This window comes from Plutella xylostella, chromosome 14, assembly GCF_932276165.1.
Source record: "Plutella xylostella chromosome 14, ilPluXylo3.1, whole genome shotgun sequence".
NCBI classification, from domain to species: Eukaryota; Metazoa; Arthropoda; class Insecta; order Lepidoptera; family Plutellidae; genus Plutella; species Plutella xylostella.
This window is the reverse complement of record NC_063994.1, coordinates 5353071-5359769: the sequence shown is the minus strand read 5'-3', so window position 1 is coordinate 5359769 and position 6699 is coordinate 5353071.

The following is a 6699-nucleotide window of genomic DNA, read 5'->3' as shown; positions in this document are numbered from 1 at the left end:
TTAAGATTTTTATGACCTAACTGTACTTATTATGTACATTACATTTATCGCCAATCCTCCTACGAGTAAGTACGGTACCGGTTGCTGTTTTGGCAGCCGTGAAGCCTAGTCAGAGCTTTCGGGCAGCTTGAGAACATCTGACAGTCGGGTTGCCCACTTACCAGACAACTCTCTCAGCACAAGTCAAGTTGGGGTCCTCCATCCCGCACTAGGCCAGCGTGGTGGACTACGCCTACAACCCTTCCCTGGCTACCCTTTCCAGCAGTGGACACATGATCGGTAGTGATGGGAGGATGGGATGAGATAGGTGATACTTTTTGAATATCATTAGTCCTATTTTGACGGTGGCTACGTGTTGATGACTGTAGGTAAAATAAAAAGGTATCTTATCCTTTCCTATGCACATTATGTCGCTATTCAACAAAACTCAAATGCATAAATCTTCTACTGTCATTATTTTGTTTAACCATAGGTGAAACTAGACTAGAGGTGCTATAATGTACCTATGCTATGTAGTGGTTCAAGGGATCTTCTCCAAAACTAGTATATTTTATTGCTTGGATGGCCGGGTCCACCGATTTAAAATAATTCCAATTCTACATATTAAGCTTGGGGTTACTCGAAAAGTGTGGATCTAGGAAACAGGATGATAGAGGATATAATTTCAAGCAATTCATGGTTCTCATCTTAGAGTACTGTTTAACAACCTGAAGGTTCTGATGAAATAAATGTGTTAAATTTACTTAGCATAATCGTAAGGGCCACACCCACTTCACATATCTTTATCCGACCACACATCTTCATAAAGGTAAGTCCAATATTGATTCAGCAAACACAATCATGTTTACAGTTTACATAACTACTTATGTACTCATAAGAACCGCGAAACAAATTAATAAGTATGCATATAGGTACTTCTTTTGCTGTGTCCGGCGGTGCCTGAGCTAACACTTGTGTTGACTTGCTATGTTTGACTTTGTGGGCGTTTTCCGAGAAGAAACTGGTACCTACGTAGGTACATAGAGGAAGTTCTGTATACATAGATGATACTTAAGTGGGTACCTATGAGTGTAATATATATTAATGTAAGTAAGTCGCTTTCAAATTTGTCTTTCCAGGGTAGGTATGTAGGTGAATTTTGTGTGATATTTATTTTCCTTTCTTTCATTATTACACATGTACCTACATGGTTTGTCGATATTACTACAGATCCATTACAAATCAGGGAACTTCATACTTTAAAATGATCCATGCAGTTTTTCTTTCCAATAGTTTCGCTCAAATACTTAGTTCAAAAGAACAGAATAAGAAAGATTTAAGATACCTAATCTTATTTTTAACTGAATACGGCTTCAAAAAAGTCTAGTATATTTTGTCTTGTATTTTAGTCTTTCCCGTATTATTTTTCTTCTTATCTTTTAAGGCTGTCACTAAAGCTGGAAGAAAATCAGAATCTGTCAAATCTAGTGAGGGGGGGTTGAGGTATGCGGGGCGTTCTACGGACAATGACATGAAATTTTAACATAGTACTCGAAAACATAAAAGTGAAGACATGCCACTTTGTTAAAAATATACTAAGTAAGTAATATTGTTTTGTGATACGAAAATATTTATTTTTATTTGAAAGTATTTTTATAAATAAAATAAAAATAAAATAATTTTATTTCAGAATTTTAATATTTAATAATTAATTATATATAAAGTCGTACCCGTGCCGATATTTATACAGGTTGTTGCAAAAAGGGTTTAATACTATGCCGAAACCTACGTGTGCAGCATGTTATTGATGTTATTTCTAAGCCAGGAAATGAAATCAGAATGTAAAAAAATCGCGAAAATATTATCAGAGTTTAATAGTTCAGGGTGTTGTATTAAACTCTGCCCCCGTGTGAGGTATAAGAATAGTAAATAAAAAAAGTATAGTTAGCCGAAAGGGCGTTACTCAGGCGTCACTCTGAAAAACTTTTATCCTACGTAATTTTTTATATTCATGAAAAAAACGCTTCTTCATATAATTTTTTTTTGGTCACGTGACCTTTTAGTTAGACGACCTGTTTTTTTTTGGTGTTTCAAAAGCAGAACAGTAGTTTGCAGAACTCTGCATATACAGGGTGTCACAAAAGGTTACGTAGCTGGCAAAGGGATATGGGGAGGTCACCAGAAAAATAATAACATGTAAGTACCCCCGCAAGGGAGTACATTAGTACAAGGCGAGAGTGTGTATTTTTTTTTTAAGTACTTACGTGTATTTGGGATATGATAGAAATAATATTTTTGTTTCTTAAAAACCAAAAAATTTACACCTTGCTGCGCTCTTTTGCTCACTGTAAGTACACCTACAAATATTGCTGTATTAAAAAAACGGTTTTGTTATAACGATTATAAAAAAAAAGTTATTTTCATGTCAAGGAGTCATTTACCTAATTACGATTTCACTCAACAGCAGGTGAACTGAAAAAATAAGTTCTAGTTCTATCATCACTTTAGATCGCAAACATTGTAACTCCACTTTTCTCGGCGAAAAGTACTCTTTGGTGTCAATAGAAACGTTTTTTGAATTCACATGTTTTCCTCTTTATTCGAAAAAAAAAACAGTATTCCGCATTTTACCATTTGTTTTCTTCTAAACCCCAAACCGTGATTTTTAAACAAGAAAACTTAGTAATTATACCCTTTATTCTCATATACAACGTGCGATGTAGGCGAACGTGAACGAAAACTATGCAATAAGCCTTTGTTTTTATTACTACTTTAGTAAATTACAATAACATACTCAACAATGTTAATTTTTTTTTGCAATGTTATGTTGTTAAATTAAGATCTAATATTTTATTAACATGAAGTTACTTTCAACTTTTTTTTGCATCTATGCGTCGAATCACAGCATGACGGCTGCTGCAGCTTCCTGCTGTCCTGTCCTCCAACCAATCCCACCAGTACTGCAGGTTGCGTCGAATACGAGCCATTCTCTTCGACTTGACAAGACAGGTGCTCCCGGAAGGATCATAGATCGCACGGAACCCGTACCGTATAGATGCAACGGACTCCTTTGCAACAGCCCCCCAGATTCGGAAGTAGCCCATGCACTGCATGGCGAGCACAGCTGCAGCAATTTTTTCGTAATGAATCATTGGGATGTCATCCCCGAAGGAGGCTCTCAGCCTACCTCACGACCTGTGTGACATTAGAAAAATGCACTGTGCTAACGCCGTTTGCGAGCTTGATTTGCAGGACCGCGTTGTATGCCAAGTTCCACAGCAGAGGGGTCCAAGACCTACCGCTGTGGAACTCCGCAACTGAACTTCTTCAGTGAAAACAAACCCTCTCTTTTCGCATCCTTAATGTACTTGTTAGACACGTATGACCTCTGTCAATTTTCTGCAGATAAGAAGACAAGTGATGGTATACAAGAGCCGCCCTAAAGGTTCGCCCTCTAGGGGATAGAGTTGAACGCGGTTACTATTTTTAAGCAAACAGCCAGCGCAACAACTCGCCCGTGGTTCTTATCCTGCTCCGACAGTGAACGAACGCAAAGTATTGTACCCACTATTCGAATCCGCATTTCGGATGCCAAACTGACTGTCCGAAAGGTCGAAACCGTACCACCACAGAGGTATGACTCGTTCGAAGAGCTTATCAGGCTCTTACAGCAATCAGATGTGTCGGTACACTGAAAGATAATCTACAGGCCTGCTTTATTTATTTAGGAGCACTAATGGCCTCCTTTCAGTCATTGAGTCACTGGCACTCAGGCTGCGGTTGAACAGGAAGATAGACTGTCTAAACAAATCATTTTTAGGCTAGTTAAAAAAAACTTTAGGTGGGTAGTATGCCAACTAGAACTACAAATAAAACAGTATTTTTGTCTCCTCTAAAATTTGGTCACGAGGAGTTACGATGATTACGATCTAAGGTGACGCTGACGATATTTTATACAAGGTATTGAAAAAAGGGTATAAAGCTTAGCCAAAAGTGGATTTAGGTGCCATTCTGATCCACTTTTCTTCTACAATTTTGAAAATTCACGTAACAAAACCTTTTACATAGAAACTTATTCGATCACGTGACTTTTTACTATAGAGACCGAATTTATTTTTCGAGAATTTCCAAAACTTGGAGAACAAAAGTTGTTCAGAATAACCCCTGAGTCAAACCCTTTCGGCACAGTATACCCTTTTTGCAACATCCTGTATAGGTATAGGTAATATCAGGTTTATAAAAGACCTGGGCCTGTAGAGTGAGACTCGGCATGGGGAGTCATAATTTATAGATCTTTTAGGTTGCAGTGGCGAATGGGCACTGGTAGCCCTGCCCTTTTCTATAACTATAACTATAGGTAATTTTATGGCAATTTAAAAATGGTATAACATTTATCTATTTGAAAAAATCATTAAAAATATACATTACCTATCACCCTAATTTAAAAAAAAAATTCAGCCCTTACTTTAAACTTATAACACCCCTCTATTTCCTTCAGGGGTTAAAAAACCTGTGTATTTAATATTTTTTTATGACTTTTTTTTTAAATACTAGGCTCTTACATAGTTGTACATAATATTATGCGGTATTTTATTCCACTTGTAACGCATAAAATTCATAGCTACAGTAAACATTTCATTTTTTTCATGGCGAGATACAGTCGCACTTAACCGCTTTTTTGCAAAGCTTGTTAAATAGATTTAAAAAATTATGTAAATTTTAGATCTTCAATTTTTAAAAATACTTACTTATTTTTAACAACCTGTAGTGTACAGACAACCACATCTTAAAATATATATATTTTTAATTAACTACGGTTTTTGGTTTCAAATAAAACAAATTATGAACTTACTTTTCAACACCCTGTATATTGTGTAGCTTACCTACCATACACAACCGTTAAAATAAAATAAATTACCCCTCAGAATATAAACAGGCTCGCGCTTTGGCATACTGCATTGACCGTATAGTTCTTATTCGGAGAATCTAATAAGTGTCATTATGTGCAATGTTTACCTTTATCTATGCATCTGTAACTCTATAGTAAAAAATGTAAACAAATCGAAAAGGCGAAATGTTTTCTAAGAATTTTCGGCTTTTCTGCATCTAAAATGATTAGAAAATTAACTTTCCATAGCAAATGCATATGTATTATAATACTTGTAGTCATAATTTGTTGATTTAATCAGTTTTTGTGAAATATTTGATAAAAAATAAAATGGCGTGGGTATCGCTCCTAACAGGCCGCCACCAGGGCGACGACTGAAGAAATCTGAAATCTGTCACGGTGTCATCATTTTTAAACCGGAATTTATTAGTTTTTTGCAAAAAAAGTTGACTTCTGGTCCATTAAATCCAACTCTTTAAGGTAACTTTGTTAAGAATTTAATTACCTACACATACATATAAGATTCCATGAAAATGGGCCCTCTGATTTCGAGGGTTTTTTCATAATAAGTCAAAAAATGGCAAAAGACATGGTGTGTTTGCAATTTTTTTTAACATACTTATTATAATCCTGCACCAATTTATAAGCAACTAACATGTTCAGTATACCCTCTGCTACAAAATATATTTTTATCAATGTGATAGAAGCCACCGTTTTTCCAATCTAATCAAGTATATCAAGCCGACTTTAGCATTTTAGCTTTAGGGATCCCCTTAAGGGACAAACATTGCAGACTAGCGTTTGTCAACGTGGTTAAAACATTAACTACCCTGATTACTTTTCAATACTAATTGCCCAGGATGGTGGTGTGTTAGCAAAACCATAATGGTTTGCTGCTTGCAACAGAGAGCCTTGGAATCTAGAGATGATTATTTTTATAGTGCAGTATAATAACACCGGTTTCCAAACTGCTAATTTAGCCATAGTGTGGCCATTACGCAGCCACGGACTCAATCCAATCCAACACGCAGACGCATTTTAGAGACTTACCAAAACGAACGACCGAGAGCTGTCTTGAAAAAGGTGACCTCTCTGGCCTCCCCCGAGAGTAGGGGTTGGATGCTATATTAAATATGTACTTACCCTAATGACTACTGGTTCCTAGTGCTTAGGGCTGGTACTGAATGTCTCTCGAATGGTGTATACCGGGAAGCGGTCCTAGGCTAGCTCAAGCCGGTGCCGGGCCTCTGAAGGAGTCTCCGGTCACCCTGGGGGGGATTATAATATGACCGTGAAGCGGTCCTAGCTAATCTAACCTTATTCCTGAGGCCCCTGGAGGGAAATAACCTCGGTAGGTGTACGGGATGGAAATGAATAACACGGATTACAATATACAACAATTAGGCGGGACTGGCTCCGCTTTATTTACAATAATAACTTATATATCTAGTACTTACAGCTTGTAACTATGTGTTCACCACACAAATGCACAAATAAGGATATTTATTAAGTATCTAACTATTTAAACAGGGCCCTGAAGGGGCAAACGCGGATTTGTAACAAATAGTAGGAAAGGATAAAGGGTACAGGATCTTGGGCTAATAATCGCAGCCGCGCCAGAAGCCTCAGTCGCATCGAGGGGGGAACCAAGCTGCGCCTTTTGAGACAGATCGTCGCGACGCGGGAAATATAGATACATAAATACAATAAGGGTGAGTGGGAAGGAAGCACGGGATAGGAGCTGATCAAACGCCGGAGCTGGAGTTGACGAATGGTGCCGGAGCGGCGGTCTTGCGGTGCTTTTATAGGTGCAGCGGCCGTGCCGTCCCGCT